This window comes from Macaca fascicularis, chromosome X, assembly GCF_037993035.2.
Source record: "Macaca fascicularis isolate 582-1 chromosome X, T2T-MFA8v1.1".
Taxonomy (NCBI): Eukaryota; Metazoa; Chordata; class Mammalia; order Primates; family Cercopithecidae; genus Macaca; species Macaca fascicularis.
This window is the reverse complement of record NC_088395.1, coordinates 18,961,436-18,982,076: the sequence shown is the minus strand read 5'-3', so window position 1 is coordinate 18,982,076 and position 20,641 is coordinate 18,961,436. Positions and strand designations below refer to the sequence as shown.

The 20,641-nt window shown below is 45.1% G+C and overlaps 1 protein-coding gene across 13 annotated transcripts in view; it reads left to right on the top strand.

The window, feature by feature from the left end:
- The window catches only part of ADGRG2 (adhesion G protein-coupled receptor G2), a 134,810-nt gene that overhangs the window by 14,885 nt on the left and 99,284 nt on the right, over positions 1 to 20,641 (top strand). For 4 of the 13 annotated variants that reach the window (XM_065538044.2, XM_074028986.1, XM_074028985.1 and 1 more), the window contains exon 1: positions 13,791 to 13,973. The exons of the other annotated variants lie outside the window; for them this stretch is intronic. The gene's annotated coding sequence lies outside the window, so the exon portion shown is untranslated. Of the gene's footprint in view, positions 1 to 13,790; positions 13,974 to 20,641 lie in introns of those variants that run through there. 13 annotated transcript variants of the gene reach the window in all.

Below are 20,641 nucleotides of genomic sequence, written 5' to 3'. Positions count from 1 at the left end.
TGACCTTGTGATCCACCCGCCTCGGGCTCCCGAAGTGCTAGGATTACGGGCATGAGCCACCGCGCCCAGCGTATACTTTAATTTTTTTTCTAATAATTGGTTTCTATGCTCATTTATTCCTTTACCAACTACCTATATCATATCATCATTTAAAAATATCTGAAGAATTTTAGCTTGCTTTTTCTTTTCCTGACTGCCCCCACCATCCCCAGCCCCAGCTGTATTTCTTTTGAAATGAAAAAAAAAACCACTCCTGGACCTGCTGAATATGTTTTGCAGATACAGAGGCAAAGGTTTACCACCCGAATAGCTTTAGAATGGTACAGGCTTATTCAGCACTGATTCCTAGTCTTGCCAAGGAGAGGTAAAAAGGACAAAGAAAGGAAGAAAGAAGGAGGTTTAAAAACTAAATTATGTTTTATTTTGTGGTGTTTCGGTTGACAGTAGTGTTTTTCTCTGTCTCCACTCAACTAATCTGGTCATTTGACCAACTGGATAGAGCAAATATTGTCTGAAATGAAGCAAATACATTCCATTTGATTTTGGTGGGAGACAAATTTTTAGGCAGAGAGAACACTTAGCAGATAGTGTCACGCACAGCAGTGCCTTTCAAATGCCAACTTGCAAAATGATTGCCTGGGGATCTTGTTAAAAAGCATATGCGGATTCAGCAGCTTTGGGACTGGCCAGAGATTTCTGCATTGCAGCTCCTAGGTGAGGTGACGGTGCTTGCTGTTGGGCGGGGCGGGGGAGGAGGGAGAGCTGCACTTTGAGTAGCAAAGCTTTGGAACGCAGCTGCCTCCATGTTCCTGGGGATTCTGTGGAGTATTTGCCAGTTGCCCACTGATGGATGATAAACAGCTCTCCCAAGTGCCCCTCTGGGCTTGTCCTCTCAGCACTGCCGGCAGAACCAGGTTGTGTGTAGCCTGCATTAAAGCGGCAGAAAAAGTCCAGGGCTCTTCCTTTTTTTTTTTTTTTTTTGAGACGGAGTCTCACTCTGTCACCCAGGCTGGAGTGCAGTGGCACGATCTCGGCTCACTACAACCTCCACCTCCCTTGTTCAAGCGATTCTCATGCCTCAGCCTCCTGAGTAGCTGGGATTACAGGTGCCTGCCACCACGCCTGGCTAATTTTTGTATTTTTAGTAGAGACGGGGTTTCACCGTGTTGCCCAGGCTGGTCTTGAACTCCTGGCCTCAAGTGATCTGCCCACCTCGGCCTCCCAAAGTGCTGGGATTACAGGCGTGAGCCACTGCACCTGGCCGCAGTGCTTTTTTTTTAACCTCGAATAGCGACTTCTTTCTAACTTCCCTCACCTGGACTCTCCTCAAATATCTCATAACACCTGAAGAGAAACCACTAACCTCCTCAAACACACGCCAAACCAAAACACACACACACAAACACACACGATCCCAGATACTGACATGGAGAAAGGAGTAGGGTGGGGCAGGCATGAAGCCACCTTCTTTTCTCCTGGCTTCGCTATCGCACACTTCCTCATTCATTCCAGAGCAACTAGGTGTCTGTTTCAACATCCCTGGCCCCACCATTGTAGCACACACCAGCTGCCTTCCAGCCACGAGCTGCACATTTCTCTGCACATTTCTCTGTGGGGGCCGTCTTTACACACCCATGCTGCAGGCTGGAAGTGCCAGGGAATTAATAGCTCCCACCCCACCCCAGGAGCAGCCCTCAACCAATGCCTGTTGTAAGTCAGTGGATCTATACCCCAGCTCTTTTGCCCTCAAGTGGGATAATTCAGACCGGTGTTCTACACTGGCTTCCAGAATTCCCCAGAAGGACTAAACTCCCATTGCTCCCAGTGGTGACTGGCTTGATAACGCCATCTATTGGCTGCCTTCCTGCCCCAACTCACATGTCCACTCTATCTGTTCCCTGGGGTCACATCCTAAATAAACTACTTGATCTTGAATATGTGCCAAAGAGTTACCTTCTTTTTTTTTTTTTTTTTTTTTTTTTTTTTTTTTTTTTTTGAGACTGAGTCTCGCTCTGTCGCTTAGACTGGAGTGCAGTGCTACAACCTTGGCTCACTGCAGCCTCTGCCTCCCGGGTTCAAGTGATTCTCCCAACCCAATAGCTGGAATTACAGGTGCATGCCACCATGCTAATTTTTGTATTTTTAGTAGAGACGGGGTATTTCAGCTAATTTTTGTATTTAAAAATATTTTTTTTATTATACTTTAAGTTCTGGGGTATATGTGCAGAACGTGCAGGTTTGTTACATAGGTATACACGTGCCATGGTGGTTTGCTGCACCCATCAACCCATCACCTACATTAGGTATTTCTCCTAGTGCTGTCCCTCCCCTAGCCCCCCATCTCCCTACAGACCCCAGTGTGTGATGTTCCCCTCCCTGTGTCCATGTGTTCTCATTGTTCAACTCCCACTTATGAGTGAGAACATGTGGTGTTTGGTTTTCTGTTCTTGTGTTAGTTTGCTGAGAATGATGGTTTCCAGCTTCATCCATGTCTCTGAAAAGGACTATTTAGCATGACCTAAATAGCAACTAATTATAGTTGGATCGTTGTCACTGCCGAATAATATTCCATTGCATGACTACCATGGTTTATCCTTTCTACTGCTGATGGCCTTGTGTATAATTTGTACTTTAATAAAAGTTTAATTTAAAAAAATGCATGTAGACACATTGTATCCACTTTCATGGATGAGTCAAAGAGAATAACACTCAGGCTGAGGCAGAAGGATCACTTGAGCCCAGGAGTTCAAGACCAGCCTGGGCAATATAGGAAGACCCCCATCTAGAAGAAGAAGAAGAATAAGAAGAAGAAAGAAGAAGGAAGAAGAAATACAAAACATATAATTTTTGCATTTTTAGTAGAGATGGGGTTTCACTATGTTGGCCAGGCTGGTCTCGAACTCCTGGCCTCAAGCAATCTGCCTGACTCGGCCTCCCAATGTGCTGGGATTACAGGTGTGAGCCACCACGCCCAGTCTTGGAGTTACTTTTTTTTTTTTTTTTTTTTTTTGAGACAGAGTCTCGCTCTGTCACCTAGACTGGAGTGCAGTGGCACGATCTTGGCTCACTGCAACCTCTGCCTCCCGGGTTCAAGCAACTCTCCTCCCTCAGCCTCCCAAGTAGCTGGGACTACAGGCGCCTGCCATCACCCCCCACTAATTTTTGTATTTTTAGTAGAGATGTGATTTCACCGTGTTGGCCAGGCTGGTCTTCAACTCCTGGCCTCACTCAAGTGATCCACCTGCCTTGGTCTCCCAAAATGTTGGGATTACAGGTGTGAGCCACCACGCCCAGTGGAGTTACCTTCTGAAGGAACCCAACTAAGGCAAAACTGGTCAACAGTCAGGAATTCCTTTTGTTAATTTTAATAAAATCCTATTTTATATATATATAAAAAAGGGGAGCCCCGTGGGGTTTCTTCTAAGGAGCATCTCACCAGTATCTAGATATTTTGTCTGCATGACACCAAACAGTCAGATGGCTGGAAATAAGCCCGACAATGGAGAGAATGCTTCTGTGTTCCTGGGCCTTTTTGGGATCTGGTCAACAGAGTTGATTTTCTGGATGCCCCAGTCAGGCTAGTTTAGGTTTTTTTGACCCATACCCGGAGGGTGTATCTGGTTCTGCCTCAGAAGCTTGATCACATCCCTGGGGGCTCCCACAAACCACATCCTGGCTGCAGCCAACTCCCTTCCACAGGCCTCCCTCACTGAGTTTCTCTGTGGTGGGCTCTCTGCATAGCCTCTTGGGATGAGGAGTCCTTCTCAGACCTTTACAGAACAGAGCCCCTGACACTCAGTTTCAAGGGCCTGCCTACACCCGTTTCTGAAGCTTTGCGTCGGTGGTCACTGCCCCTCTTAGCCATGTCCTCAGCTTTCTCCTCCTCCTGCTTTCTTCCCCAGACTGAAGTGGATCTGAACCTTGGAACAATCTATGCCTCTTAGTGCATTTTAGGGGATTTTAGAGCTGCCTGGGCCCCAGTTGGGGTTTAGTCCTTCTATATGTTCAGACTTGTGATAGGACCCAGCCTTTTCCCCTCAAGACCTTGTATTTGAAATTCCCCATTCTATGGTTCGTCTCATCTTTAGAACCCACACCAGGCAGAGATGTTTGGGAGGGTGGCCTCACTTGGCACACTGGCCTGGATGTCTCACAGTTTTGCATACCTCTGCCAGGCTGTGCTGCCCCCAGGCCAGACTCCTATTTCTCTGGGTATCTTGGGGGTCCTAATTAGACACTTGGTCCTTTGGATTTGGTATTTTAAGAGTACATGCTGTATCAACAGGGCTAGCTTTAATGTTAAACATCTATTAAAATATTAAGGGTGGATGGCTAGGTGACTGCTACTGTTACTGGAAAGAGGTCCCGACCCAGACCCCAAAAGAGGGTTCTTAGACTTCATACAAGAAAGAATTAGGAGCAAGTCCATAGAGTAAAGTGAAATCAAGTTTACTAAGAAAGTAAAGGCATAAAGAATGTTTGCTCCATAGGCAGAGCATTGGCATGGGCTGCTTGACTGATAATGCTTACAGTTATTTCTTGATTATATGCTAAACAAGGGGTGGATTATTCATGAGTTTTCTAGGATGGGGCAGGGAATTCCCGGAACTGAGGGTTCGTCCCCTTTTTAGACTGTATAGGGTAACTTCCTGATGTTGCCATGGCATTTGTAAACTGTCATGGCGCTGGTGGGAGTGTTTTTAGCATGCTAATGTATTATAATTGGTGTATAATGAGCAGTGAGGACGACCAGAGGTCATATTTGTCATCGTCTTGGTTTTTGGTGTGTTTTGGCTGGCCTCTTTACTGCATCCTGTTTTATCAGCAGGGTCTTTGTGACCTGTATCTTGCCCCGACCTCCTATCTCATCCTGTGACTAAGAATGCCTAACCTCTTGTGAATGCAGCCCAACAGGTCTCAGCCTTATTTGACCCAGCTTCTATTCAAGATGGAGTTGCTCTGGCTCAAATGCCTCTGACACTACCCTGTAACTTTCTTAGTCAACTTGGGCTGCCGGAACAAAATACCATAGATTGAGTGGCCTAAACAACAGAAATGTATTTCTCATAGTTCTGGAGGCTGGGAAGTTCAAGATCAAGATGCTGGCATGGTCAGGTTCTGGTAAGTTCCCTCTTCTGGGTTTATAGGCAGCTTGCCTTCTCACTGTGTCCTCAGTTGGCAGAGAGAGGTGGGGGAAGTGGGGAGGGAGAGGGAGAGAGAGAGAGACAGTTACCCTGGGGGTTAGGGCTTCAAAATATGAATTTGGCAGGAGGGACACACAAGTCCATAGCAATAACTGTGCACAACTCCACCCCCATCCCCCCACCCCCACCAGCATCTCATCTGTTGATCTGGCTGAAATCTGAAATTCCACAATTAGAGATTCATTTCCTTGGTTTAAAGTGTTGTAATGTAAATTGGCACAGAACCTGTTTGATGGGCCTCCATGCGAGGCCTTTTCCTGAGAGCCAGTGAAAAAGTATGAGGTCATTGGGCACCTACAAGTTGAGAATGGCCCCCACCTAGAAGACACAAAGAGTACTAAAGAGGAAGCTGATTTTCTTCAAGTGAGGTGGGCTTGTTAACTTTGCCAAGGCCTGTCCTAGTCCTCAGAGTTATGTTCATAACAGTTCCTGCAAAATAGCCCTTAAAATAAGAGAAATGAGTCCTTCGTCTTGCTTTCTTGCATGTATAAGTGGTGTGAAAGACATTACCTTTTAAAGAGGGAGTCCAGGCCGGGTGCGGTGGCTCACGCCTGTAATCCCAGCACTTTGGTCTTGAACTCCTGGGCTCAAGTGATCTGCCTGCCTTGGCCTCCCAAAGTGCTGGGATTATAGGCATGAGCTACCACACCCGGCAATATTTTCACCGCAATACTTCATCTTCCTCCCCTACTAACATCTAAATGGTACCTGAAGTAAAGCGAGCCACTTCTTGTGGCTTGTTATTGCTGGGATCGGCTGCTTGTGGATAATTAGCTCAGGCAATCAGAGCACTGGGTCAGGAAATCAGGCATGTGGCTCTGACTCCTATATGGCCTTTGCTCTTGGGGACCTGTTGAGGGTGGGTCACTGCTGGCTCAGTATGTGCTGCATGTGGAATTCCATCCCCTTTGAACCTGTGCCATTAAAGGGGTATCAGCTGGAGATCCTTAACTCTGCCGCCGCATCAGTTTTCAAAAGTGCATAAAGGTAAGCACTATCCTGAAACTGGTGTTTAGCTTTCTCATACATTTCTTTTTTTTTTTTTTTTTTTCTTTTTGATATTGCATCTCACTCTATGGCCCAGGCTGGAGTGCAGTAGCTCCATCCCAGCTCACTGCAGCCTTGACCTCCTAGGCTCAAATGATCCTCTCATCTCAGCCTCCCAAGTAGCTGAGACTACAGGTGCACATCTGTAGGGTCGGCTAATTTTTGTATTTTTTGTGGAGAATGGGTTTCACCATGTTTCCCAGGCTGGTCTCGAACTCCTAGACTCAAGTGATTAGCCCAACTCGGCCTCCCAAAGTGCTGGGATTACAGGTGTGAGCCACCGTGCCTGGCTATCCTTCTCATACATTTCTTTATATTTTCCTACATAAGAATATGTCCTTAAGCAAGAGAGAATGCTACTTGCATGCTTTTAAGCTTTATAAGATTGGTATGTTTTTTACTTTCATATTTTGCAACTTTCATCTCATTCAATACTATTTTTGTGAGATTTATCCTCTTGGCTACATGTAGCTCTAGCTCATTTTTCTTCCTTTGCTTTATCCACAAACCACTCCCAGAGAACAACTGAACTCACAGTTGCCAGGGTGGGGGAAGAGCAGGAATTACACACACATACGCACACACACACACACACACACACACACACACATATACTGTCATGATTAGTTGATCTGAAACACACCTCAAGCTATTCTTCTAACTAAATCTTAATCCAGCCAATAATTCCTTTAGATTTTAACCAGCTAACTTTGGAAATTGTTTTATAAGGCTTTAGTTCTTCCATATGTTCACAACCCACAAAATTGGTTTTGCAACTAATCCTTTTACCCTTTGCCCGTGAGGAATGGCAAAGCTGAGGAATTGTAAAGCTGAGTTTGTTTTCATTTGCCGTTGCTTTTCTTCCCCTGTTTTCAGATGTCATTATCTGTTTCCTTTTTTGCCTGGCATAGATTTGCCTTCCTTTCCCAATAGTATGTCCAGCTCCTTCAAAACCTCTCCATTCATTCAGCCATGCATTCTTTTCACATATATTTATAATGTCGATAGTATGTGCCAGGCACTGAGGACTCAACAGTAAACCAAGCAGACAAAACTTCTGCCTTCAGCAAAGAAGCTTATCTTCCAGTAAGGAAAGCAGACAGTATTTCAGTAAAATACACAGTCGGTTAGATGGTGTTAGGTGGTGTCTGTGGAGGAAAATGAATCTTGGGAAAGAGGCACAGGAAGCCTTGAGGGGTTGCAATTTTATATAGCATTTTTCTAGGCCAGCGGTTGGCAAACCATGGCCCAAGGCCCTCCATCTGTTTCTGTAAACGAAGGTTTATTGCAACAGAGTCACGCTCATTCACTTACATGTTTTCCGTGGCTGCTTTTGCATTGCAACAGCAGAGTTCAGTCATTGCAATAGAGACCATTTTGGCTGCAAAGCCTAAAATAGTTCATATTTGGCCTTTTACGGAAAATATTTACTATTTGACCCTTTGCAGAGGAAATGCAGATTTTTACGTATGATAACTTTTGAGGATTCTACCCATGTTGTGCTTTTCAGCTTCTAAAGCGTTGTCAGGAACACAATCTCATCTGAGTGTTGAAGTAGTGTTTGTTATGAGGTAGGTCTCAGTAGCTTTGTTTTACAGGTGACTCAAATGAGGCTTGAAGAGGTTATTATGGTTGTCCAGGGTTGCTGACCTTGTAAAGTGGTCGTGGTTTTTTTTTTTCTTTTTTTTTTTTTCTTTTTTTTTGGTGTTTTTTTGAGACAGGATCTCGCCCTTTTGTCTGGGCTGGAGTGTAGTGGCATGATCATGGCTCACTGCAGCCTCAACCTCCTGGGCTCAAGTGATCCTCCCACCTCAGCCTCCCAAGTAGCTGAAACCACAGGCATGCACAACCATGCCCAGCTAATTTTTGAATTTTTTGTAGAGATAGGGTTTCTCTGTGCTGCCCAGGCTGGTCTCAAATCCCTGGGTTCAAGGGATCCTTTCAGCTTAGGCTCCCAAAATGCTGGGATTACAGGCGTCAGCCACTGTGCCTGGCCTAGTGCTGGTGTTCAACTCTAAAAGCTGGTGCGTTTTCTACTTTCCAGTGACAAAGACAACCCAGGTTTTTAGTGTGACAAGCTTCTTAGCGCATGAAACACAGAAAGGCAATCATGTGTAGGTGTCACGAATGTGGGCTCAGAAGCTCAGCAGCCCAAGTTCAAATGCTTGCTCTGCGACTTACCTTTGTGACATCAGGCAAGTTATTTAACCTCTCTGTGCCCTGCCTCAGTTTTCTTGTCTATAAAGCAGTCATAGTTGTATGCCTTCTAGGTCAGGTCGTGCTGTATCCTGGTTTTCCCAAGGCAACTCTGATTTATGCCTGTTTTTTCCACATTAATCAATAGTGCCCCCATTTTACTCTCACATACCCCCGTTTGGACATTAAGTTATATGCATGCCCTAACTAGGGTCGTCACAGAGATTAAGTGAGTTAATACAAATAAAGTAAGTTAATACAAATAAAGCAGTTCGCCGGGCGCGGTGGCTCAAGCCTGTAATCCCAGCACTTTGGGAGGCCGAGGCGGGCGGATCACAAGGTCAGGAGATCGAGACCACAGTGAAACCCCGTCTCTACTAAAAATACAAAAAATTAGCCGGGCGCGGTGGCGGGCGCTTGTAGTCCCAGCTACTCAGGAGGCTGAGGCAGGAGAATGGCGGGAACCCGGGAGGCGGAGCTTGCAGTGAGCCGAGATCGCGCCACTGCACTCCAGCCTGGGCAACAGCGTGAGACTCCGTCTCAAAAAAAAAAAAAAAAAACAAATAAAGCAGTTCAATCCATGCCGTAGGAAGCATTTACTGTTCAATCCATACCATCGGAAGTTCAATCCATGCCATAGGAAGCATTGGCTGTTGTTTCTTGTCAATGCCAGGCCAGCCCATCACTTAATTTTTTTATTTTTATTTTTTTAGATGGAGTCTCACTGTATTGCCCAGGCTGGAGTGCAGTGGCGCGATCTTGGCTCACTGCAACTTCTACCTCCTGGGTTCAAGCGATTCTCCTGCCTCACCCTCCAGAGTAGCTGGAATTACGGGCGCCTGCTACCATGCCTGGATAATTTTTGTATTTTAGTAGAGACGGGGTTTCACCATGATAGCCAGGCTGGTCTCAAACTCCTGACCTCAAGTGATCCACCTGCCTTGGCCTCCCAAAGTGCTGGGATTACAGGCATGAGCTACCGTATCTGGCCTCAATTTTCTTCTGACCCATTACTTGGTCCCATTAAGTCTGAACTGATTCCTGTCTGGAGCAATTTTGCTTATCTGGTTTAATAGGTAATTGAGGATTCATCTTCTGTGTGGCAGTGCCTTCTGGCTCACTCCCTGACCTCCCTTAGCAGCTTTGCTCAGATGTCATCTTCTCATGATGGTGTCACAAGACACCTCTCTAAAATTGCTACCTCCCCCACCCCAACACACTTCATATCTACTTCTCTGCTTTATGTATTTGCTTTATAGTTATTACTAACATACAGGTTTTACTGAGCTACTAGTGGTGTGGTTCTGTTTTGCTGTTACTTGGATTTAAAAAAAAATCCTACAAAATCTGCTATGCCTGTGAGAATATTTATTTTTCTGTTTTAAAAATATATATCTTTATCATTACATTTTTGGAAATTACAGAAAAACCCAATAAAAAACAAATTCAGCCCACCCATGGTCCCCCCTCTGATTGGTGTTTTGCTGTGTATCAAGAATAAAGCAATTTTTCCTCAGCTCTAGAGGGAGTGCATTTTCTAGTCTAACCATATAACTTTAGCCAAACAGCTTACAAGCAAATGACATTTACTATGTTCTCTAAGTATTATTTTGATTCCTTTAAGAGGAGCTTTTTCCTACACATTTTCATCTGAAGCTGGCCTGAGAGGAAATATAAACACACTGGTCTAGCCTAGTCCCATCTCTAGACATAAAGGAAAAAAAAACATAGAGGAGAAATTGAGTGAAAAGGCATGTCCCCCTACTTTCAGTTAGCTTTCCCGCACGGTGGCAAAGCATTAGCCTGGCACCTGCCAAAATGAACATCTTAATAGAAATTATCATGTGTGACGTTCCTTTGAACTGCTAACTTTCTTTCCAATATTGAGCCAGTTGCTTTTTGCATCATTGTCTCCTCTAAAAATATAATTCATCCTCTTATATGTTTGCTTTATAGCTCTCTTTAAAACTGTCAATGTTTCATAGATTCATCCATTTGCATTTTTATTTGTTTGAATGCTGCACTGGCACGTACGACCCAAAAGGGCACGGTTGTATGTGTCTTGTTCACCGCTGCACTCCTAGCACCTCCCGTAGTGCCTAGCACATGGTATTTACTTAATAAATATTTGTTGAATGGGAAGGTGCCTGAGCACAGCAGAGTACGCTCACCCTCGATGCAGTGAGGGTGTCCTGCCACCAGGGCCAGGGTGGGGAGGAGATGACCCATGTATAAGGTCCTCAGCTGCGAAAGAATGAACCTCCCAAATGTGGTCTTGGTCCCTCAAATAGCATTCACACTTTCTCTCCCAGGCCCCGGATTCCTGTAACCAAGGACAAGTCATTAATTCAGTCCTACGAGTTAGTTTAAACAACAGATGCCTTTGTTTTTTTTGAGACAGAGTCTCACCCTGTTGCTCAGGCTAGAGTGCAGTGGTGCTATCACGGCTCACTTCAACCTCCACCTCCCAGATTCAAGCGATTCTCCTGCCTTAGCCTCCCCAGTAGCTGGGATTACAGGCACCCACTACCACACCTAGCTAATTTTTGTATTTTTAGTAGAGACGGGGTTTTGCCATGTTGGCCAGGTTGGTCTCGAACTCCTGACCTCAAGTGATCCGCCTGCCTTGGCCTCCCAAAGTGCTGAGATTACAGGCATGAGCCACATGCCTGGCCAAAGAAGAGATGCCTTTTGAGAGAGGAAGCTCAATACGACCTTCACACAAAGAGGTCAGGTGTGATATTAGCTCTATTCCTGGGGACAGCTGTGATCAGGCGGGAGCGGAAAGAAGAGCATAAGAAGGGGAAACAGAGAGGGGCTGGATGGGATGGCATGGCCAAGGAGGAAAGTGTGCAGGAAGGGCAGCAGGCCCATGCCAGACCTCTTCTCTTCTAGAAAAGCACATGAAATCTCAGCCACGGCGATGTATGTGGAGCAATTTGCAGAGTGCCTGGTGCCCAGAAGCAGTTAATGATGGCACTAACACAGCTAATATTTTTGAACAAGTGCTCTAAGCCAAAGTCTGCTAAGCACTTTTCCTGTACTGACTGACTCATTACTCATAAGAATTTTAGGACACAATAAGAAGATTATCCCCATTTGATGGGTAAAGAATCCCAGGTATGGAGGCAGCAGATATCAGCAACTACTTTATCCCACGACTGTGATAGGCTAAAATTAAACACTGGCTGTTCTCATCATGACTCACTGAAAATACCTCACCACCTCCCCACGCCTCCCTTTTTTCTGTAATAGTGAAAAGGCTTTGACAATTTTGTCAATAATGTGGCATTAGTACTATAAGATAACCAAAAGCAGCTTGTAATATTTCTGGCAAGGGAATTTTAAAAGCAGATCTTTTGAGATATTGTACACTTGTTTTTACTTGAATTAACACATTATATTTTTATCCAGGCAGAATCATTTTTCTATCAAATGGTAGTTTTTCAACCTATTGCTAACTACAATACAGATTTTTTTTTTTTTTTTTTTTTTTTTTTTTTTTGAATAGAGTCTCGCTCTGTCACCCAGGCTGGAGTGCAGGGTGCAATCTTGGCTTACTGCAGCCTCCGCCTCCTGGGTTCAAACAATTCTCCCTGCCTCAGCCTCTTAAGTACCTGGGATTACAGGCACATGCTACCACGCCTGGCTGAATTTTTTTATTTTTGGTAGAGACAGGGTTTCACCATGTTGGCCAGGCTGGTCTCAAACTCCTGACCTCAGGTGATCCACCCGACTCGACCTCCCAAAGTGTTGGGATTACAGGCGTGAGCCACCTCACCTGGCCTGGCCCATTTCCTTTTAACCCTACCCTTTCCAATGAGAACCTGGGAGATGATTAAAATATTTCATTTCATATGTACCCTGTACTTTAAAATTTTTTTTAATTTAAGTTTTTGAGACAGGGTCTCCCTCTGTTGCCCAGGCTGGAGTGCAATGGCACAATCTTGGCTAACTGCAGCCTCAGCCTCCTGGACTGAAGCAATCCTCCCATCTCAGCCTCCCAAGTAGCTGGGGCTACTGGCATATGCCACCACACCCAGCTAATTTCTGTATTTTTTATTGAGATGGGGGAGGGTCTCACTATGTTGCCCAGGCTGGAGTGCAGTGGCACAATCTTGACTCACTGAAGCCTCAGCCTCCTGGACTCAAGCAATCCTCCCATCTCAGCCTCCCAAGTAGCTGGGGCTACTGGCACATGCCACCACACCCAGCTAATTTCTGTATTTTTTATTGAGATGGGGGAGGGTCTCACTATGTTGCCCAGGCTGGACTCCAACTCCTAGACTTGAGTAGTCCTCCCACCTTGGCCTCCCAAAGTGCTGGGATAACAGGCGTGAGCCACTGCACCTCGCTCCCTGGCACTGTTTTTACTATAAAATTTTTCAGCTGTCCCTGAGACTAGATTATGTGATTATTTTATTTCGGATGAGAGAATTGATGTTTACTTTTTCCTCGGCATTCTATTTATCATTCTAATTAACAAGTTACCAGTTTCACTAAGAAAATGCTTCTGGCATTTGGTATGCTGATCAGCGAAGTGTGGACTATAGGTCAAGGTCGCAATGGCAGAAGGACGTGTGGGAGCTGCCTTGAGAGAGGGGCCTTCGTGCTATAAAGTTTGCAGAGCACTCATCAAGTTCCAGCTTAAACTAACCGGCACACACAGACATCACACTGCCTTCCCCGCAGTGTATTACAGTGAGTTCCAGACCTCATAACAGGCAGATCCGGGGCACCTCATGGTTCATGGAGGCTTTGGGGTCCGGTGGCAAATGATTAGCTTTGGGAGTAACATGACTCATGTAGTCTCCCGTTTTCTCAAATTATCTGGTGAGTTAGTCTCTTACTGCAAGGGAAAAAATAATACTCCCACACCACTTGGAACACCCCAGTTTTGGAAAAATCACTCAAAAAATGCTGCTCAGCCACCCATGCGGCATCCGTGCTGCTGGAGGGTCATTTGGGAAAAGGCAGCGTCCAGACGCCTGCGGGAGGCAGGATTTTTATGGGCTGTTTTTGTGTCCAGTTTCGTAGTGTTCAGAGGAGTCCATTCAGTCTGTCAATGGGAACCATTGAACCTGTCAAGTTGCTGTTTGCCGGGTCTCCTGGAAAAACACACTGCAACATCCCAGCCCTGGGCGGGTCAGAGAGAATAGTACTAAAAAAAGAAGGAGAAAGTGTATGGCCCCGCTCTGGTGGGAGGCCAGGGCTTGGGGCTGCAGCCAAGTTCCCTGGTGATAGAGGAGTTTCCACCATGCGAGGCTTCCCGTTCTGGCTCCCTCCACCCTACCGCACACCATCCAGCCTTCCAAAATAACTCCGCTTCCGGTGGAACTGGGCAGAGTCATTGGAATGCGTGGTAAGCAGAAGGAGCAGGTAGCATTGATGCGCGGAGGGAAAGTGTTTTGATGAGCGAGGAAAGAAAATCGAACAGCCACTGCAAGACTTTCCTCTCTATAGGAGCACTGATGGGAATGGCACTGACTTCCAGGTTCTGAGGCACAGCCCAGCAAACCCATCAAGGTAGGCAGAGCCCTTCCTTGGGAGGCAAACCCCTTCCTTGGGAGTCATCCCCTTCCCTCCTCCTCCGCCCTCTCCCAGCTAATAGCAGGTCTTCCCATCCCAATGTGCCTGTGTCGTCCATGCCTGACCCCACTGGGCTCTGCCCGGTCACTGAAGCCTGCCGTATCCCTGTTCACCACCCAAACTGACCTGATCATTAAAAAAAAAAAAAGATTTAGGAGGTACAATTGCAGCTTTGTTACATGGAGGAATTGTGTAGTGGTGAAGTCTAGGCTTTGAGTGTAACCATCACCTGGATAGTGTACATTATAGCCGTTAGGTAATTTCTCACCCCTCACCTCCCTCTCACCCTCCCTGCTTTCTATCCATACTGTATGTCCATCTATCCATACTCTGTGTCCATCTATGCATACTCTATATCCATCTATCCATACTCTATGTCTATCTATCCATACTCTATGTACATGTCACGTTATTTAGCTCCCAATTATAAGTAAGAACATGCATTATTTGGCTTTCGGTTTCTGAGTTAAGATAATGGCCTCCAGTTTCATCCATGTTGCTGCAAAGGACGTGATTTCATTCTTTTTCATGGCTGGGTAGTATTCCATGGGGTGTCTGTGTGTGTGTGTGTGTGTGTGTGTGTGTGTATACCTACATACCACATTTATGTCCACCATTGATAGACACTTAGGTTGATTCCATATCTTTGCTATTGTGAGTAGTCTGACTTGATAAATTAAGTCACACGTGCCCTTTAATGACCACGGTCATTGAAATTTGCATGTTTTATTGGGTGCAAGGCCTTACCAAACAACCAACCAAACAAAAACAAGCCTTCAGAGGCGATCTTTTAGATATTAGTCAAAAATTAAAAACAACTTTTGGGGTGGAGGAGGAGTCCTACTCTAGTGAAGTCTTAATAGACTCTAGGTCACCGTCATCTTCAGACTCTCTGGTATAGAACATGTTTCCCTGCCTGCCATCTCCCCAAACACACAAAAGATATAATCAGTCACTCCCATCTTTCTGTCCTCAAAGCAGTGTTCTTATGACCATGAGCACGTTTTCTCCCACTGTTCATCCACGCATAGAGGTGAACATGTGAGTTTCTTGCCTTCTCAGAACGTTCCCCTTTATCCTCTCCTTGTGCACACAGACTGGCCTCCATTTAGAAGAGGGGCTCAGTTAAGGGCCACAACTTCCTGCAGACTGTGGGATCTACCATTCAAGACTGCTGAGAGGAGTAAGCTGAGATCTGAGAACTGTGCCAAGGTGGAGGTTATGACCTTGATAAGAATAACACAAAAGCCCGATTGAAATCAGTTCGGGAGACGCTGGGAAGAGGAAGTGGAGGTGCTGAGTGTGGCCAAGCCCTGAGCAGGTCAGTTGAGGACTAGCTGCGAGGAAAAGCTTGGCCTTCTCTAAGGATTGTCATGTTTTCTCTTGTTCATGGATAAGATTTCAGAATAAAACATGATCCCCTTTTCTATTTGGGCACCAAAGAGCCATGTTTGTAGTTTGATAATATAAAGGTGAAGGCCTTGTGACCTACTTACCTACTGCCCAACTTCCCAGTTTCCCTCCTTGGTCCTGATCTCCTTCTCTAATTTATATTCTCCTTGAACTTGATTTCTTTGCAGGGGGTGAGGAGGGGAATACAAAGTGCCATTTTGTCATCTGTGGTCTTGGTTGTTAACTGCCTCATAGCCTTCACGGAACAAGTGCAACTGAAGGCTCTAAGGCACAAGTCAATGTGAAGGTCCTCCTCCATCTCGCCAGACAACTCCTGGACTAGGTCCTGGTTCAGGATGGGCTTGTGCAGTTGCTCCTGACAGGGGCAAGGACCGAATTTTTTTTTTTTTTTTTTTTTTGAGATGGAGTCTCGCTCTGTCGCCCAGGCTGAAGTGCAGTGGCCAGATCTCAGCTCACTGCAAGCTCCGCCTCCTGGGTTTACGCCATTCTCCTGCCTCAGCCTCCTGAGTAGCTGGGACTACAGGCACCTGCCACCTTGCCTGGCTAGTTTTTTGTATTTTTTAATAGCAACGGGGTTTCACCGTGTTAGCCAGAATGGTCTCGATCTCCTGACCTCGTGATCTGCCCGTCTCGGCCTCCCAAAGTGCTGGGATTACAGGCTTGAGCCACCGCGCCCGGCCAGGACCAAATTTTAAGATGCTGGGTGAGGAAGGTGAGGCTGGAGAGTAAGAGCAGGTAAAAAGGGACTGTGCACACCCCACTCAGAGCTGCAGGACTGCTTTCCCTCTCTTGATGGGCCAGGCTATGGCCATCCCCTGCAGCTTGGGAAGTTACTGTCCTTGCACCTGCCCCTTTGGGTTTCCTCTCCCCCTCCTGCCTTTGACCCTTCTCATCCTCTCCAGACACCTGGCTCCAAGCTTATCGTTCTAAAGCTGCTCTGTCTGGTTAATTTCACCCCCTCCCCCAGTTTTATTCTCTGCCCCCATCAAATTAGGCATTGACCATCTACTCTGCTAATTTGCTATCATTGATAGCTGACTTATTTTCAAGTTGTTGCAGGGGAACTGATGTGAGGGAAAAAGCTGGAAGGTGTTGTTAACCCTGTAGAAATTGCATGTGACTATGAAGGCCAAAAGCATTTCGAGAAAGCATCCCATACACTTGTAACCTAGCAGCAGTGGGATGCTGGGATGCTGCAGGAGCTGGGATCGAAGGCTGTGGATTGGGCTGGCAGAAGGCCAGTGGCTGTGGTGAGAAGGCACACCAGACCCCAGGGGTGGACAAGTTGTCAGGTGACCTGGATTCCAGTTCATACGCAGCTGCTTCACTGCCTTTGATCCTCACTTGTCTTAGCTGAACTCTAGGCAGTGCCTGCGACTTTTTCACTCTTTATATCCAACCCAGACCCAAGCCATGTCAATTCTTCCTCCTGAATGCTGCTCAGTATGTCCATCGTTCATCACCACCACCACCATCTTCATCTAGCCTTGTTTCTCACCTCGAATACTATAATTACTTCCTCCTTGGTAGAGAGCAGGGCAAACTAGTGCCCAAAGGCCAAATCCCACAAGCTGCCTGTGTTTGTAAATAAAGCTTTATTAGCACACAGCCACACTCATTCATTTACAGATTGCCTGTGGCTATTTTTGTGCTGCAATGGCAGAGTTGAGTAATTGCAACAGAAATCCTACAGCATACAAAGCTGGAAATGTTTACTGTCTTACCCTTGCAGAAAAGGTCTGCAGGCCCCTGGTGTAGAGGAAAAACTTATTTGTATAATTATTCTGACTCTTCTTTTCTGAACTCTAATTCCCATTATATTTTAATAGATTTTCGTGTGTGCGTGCGTGTGTGTGTGTGTGTGTGTGTGTGTGTGTGTGTGTGTGTGATGTAAACAAGTCTGTCGTCTCCATTTTTGATTCTAATTCTTACTTTGGATTTTTGTTTTACTGAATTGCTCAGACATTCAGAACAATGTTTGAGAATGGAGAGCTGAAATTCCAAACTGGACCCCCACTTCCACTGAGACCCCCTCCTATTCATTTTCCATGCAAAAATTGCTAGAACAATCTTGTCAAAATGTGAATCTGAACACACTGCCCACTGTTTAAAATCCTTCAGTGACTTTCCATGGCTCTCAAAACAAAGGTACAAATCCTTACCTTGGCCACCAAGCCCCCTTGGGAGCTGGGCCTTTTCTGTCTCTCCAGCCTCATCTTTCACTGTCCTCTCCTTGCCTCAGCATGTCCTGTCCACTCCTACCTTTCTTCAGTTCCTTACGTGAATGACATTACCTCTTGCCACAGTGCCTTTGTACATACTACTTCCTCTACTTGATACGGTCTTTCCCTGCCTCTTTGGTGGGCAAGTTCCTCTCACTTACCCTTCCAGTTTCAGCATCACTTCCACAGGGAAGCCTTCCCCAATCCCTTAGGTCAGATCGCACTGTCTTCACCCAGAGCTCCTGATGTGTTGCTTTGTGGCACTTGCCGTAATCGCAATATCGCACTTCTTGGTGTGAATTTTTGTATCACATCTTTGTTTCCTCATTAGAAAATGAACACTTACCCAACCTCAACATCTAATTTGACCTTTCTAAACATTAACATTATAACCACAAACAAATAGATAGGTTCTGGGACACTAAGGAAAAGTCAACTTTTAAAAAGTCCAAAAAACAAATCATTCAGGAGAAAAAAATAAGTTAGAGTGAGAATAAAGAATAAATTAGAAATGTGGAAGAAGAAAGACAAGCATTTCAAGAAATGACCTTCCGGCTTCTGAGTTGTACTGAGTGGCTTGATGTCATTAGCAAGATGAACGTATTGATTTTCTCTTATTTGTATAGTAAACAAATGGAAATCTAAGCATTTTACCACTCACAGTACATTGTTTCCTGTAGTTATAAATATATTGCCTTCTTTCTTAGCCTGGGCAGCCATGTGAGGGAGGGGGGTCTTAAACCATGCCCTTAACCCTTGGGTGTCTGGCTCGAAGGCCCATTTTCCTCTCCTCTCCGATGGCTAGGAGCAACAGGTAGAAGGGAGAGCTAGAACACACTCAACAGGTCACAGTAACAAATATTTCTTTCAGGGAGATTATCATGAGCAAATGCCCAGAAACTGGCTGCAAACTCTGCCCAGTGTCTGCGGAAACATCTTGGTTCATGTCTTTATGAGTAGGGCCCATGGACCATGCAAGGTCTGCAGAATCTGCTTATGTGGGCTCCAGAGGAAGTGTATAGAGGGAGCGTAAAATGAGCCGGGCTTTGAATTAGAATTAGAATTTGAATTTGAATCAGCCCAGGCCAGCATCTTATACATAATGGGCCCTTCCCTTAAATGGGTATTTGTAGTACTTACTGAAGGAAAAGGAGAAAGGAAGATGACTGGGGAGAAATAATGAAAGGAAGAAAGGGTAGATAAAGAGGAAGGGAAAGAATGAGGAGGAAGGGAAATAAGAAAGAAGGTGTATAACTTAGTTTTTTCCACGTAACAAAACAGCCCAAAACTTAGCCGCTTAAAGCAACAACCATTTTAATTAGTTCACAATTTTTGAGTCCACAATCTTGGCAGGGCTCAGCAAGATGGTTCTTCTGCTGGTCTCAGTTGGGCTCACTCATGCATCTGCTGTCAGCTGCCAGTCTACCAGATGACCCTTTGCCTGGGGGTTGGCCAGCTCTTGTTTGGAGCAATGCCTGACCAGGCATGTGTCTTTCATCATCTGGCCAGCTAGCTCAGGCTGGTTTCCACTCTTACATGGTGGCTTGAGCCTTAAAGAGCAGCAAGAGAGAGCAAATTCCATGCTCAAGCACTTTTCATGCTTCTGGTTGTATCACATTTGCTACATTCAAGGGGTGGAGCATTCAAGGGGTGGAGCAACAGACTCCACCTTTTGATAGGAGGAGCTGCAAAATCACATTGCATGGATTTTGCAATGTGATTATGGATAGGCAAAATGGATAGGCAAACTAGAATAGGAAGAGTTTTGTTTTTATTTTATTTTTATTTAACTTTTGTTTTAAGTTCAAGTATACATGTGCAGGTTTGTTATATGGGTAAACTTGTGTCATGGGGATTTGTTGTGCATATTATTTCATCACCCAGGTATTAAACCTAGTACCCACTAGTTGTTTTTCCTGATCCTCTCCCTCCTCCCACCCTCCACCCTAGGAAGAGTTTATGAGCAGCTTTGCGATCAGCCACAAAAGGGAGGGGCTAGAAACTTCTCTTACTGGCAAAGTTGGCAGAGATACAGCAATTTTGAGGTGGAGTTTGAGGCCCTCAAATTGAATTTTTAAAATGTTGTTAATAAATCACTAAATTCCTATCCTCCACAGTTTTTCTGTCAAATAGGGCTAGATAATAAGGTAACTTCTTAATCATTTCCAGTAAGAATAATAACAACTTTGTGGGCAAGGCTTTCCTCATCTTTTATTTCCTAGAGTTAAGATTTAGTACATCTCATGTGGCAGATATATATGGAAATAGAAAAAAATTAATGCACCAGCCTTAATTTATAGCCCAAGTGTCCAATATACAACAAAGGCTTACTAAACAAAGGAAACATTTATGTGTGTTGTTTTCTTACTACTTGGTGAGACCCATCCTACATGAACAATTGTTCTTTCCTTATCTGTGTGGCTTTTGGTCGTATTTTCTATCATCATTGAAAATATAATATCAGGCCAGGTGTGGTGGCTCACACCTGTAATCCCAGGAATTTGGGAGGCAGAGGCAGAAGGATTGCTTGAGCCCAGGAGTTGGAGACCAGCCTGGGCAACATAGTGAAACCCATCAAGTAGCTGGGTGTAGTGGCATGTGTCTGTGGTCCCAGCTACTCAGGAGGCTGAGGCGATGGCATTACTTGAGCCTGGGATATTGAGACTGCAGTAATTGTGCCACTGCACTTAAGCCTGAGCAACAGAGGAGACCCAGTCTCAAGGAAAAAACAAACAAACAAAAAACAAAAAAGAAAAGAAAATATCAAAACATAGTTTAAATAGAGGGAAATGGTCAGTGTTTTTTGCTACCCAGTAGAAAGAGAAGTTCAGAGTTAATTAGAAAATATCAGTCATCTCAATTGAGATTGATTTAAGTTGTGATGATCTAAATTCAATTTTCCTGTGAAATGTTTTCATATTAATGGAAGAAAGCTCACTCTGGTGAACTTTGTATGAATATAGCTTAATG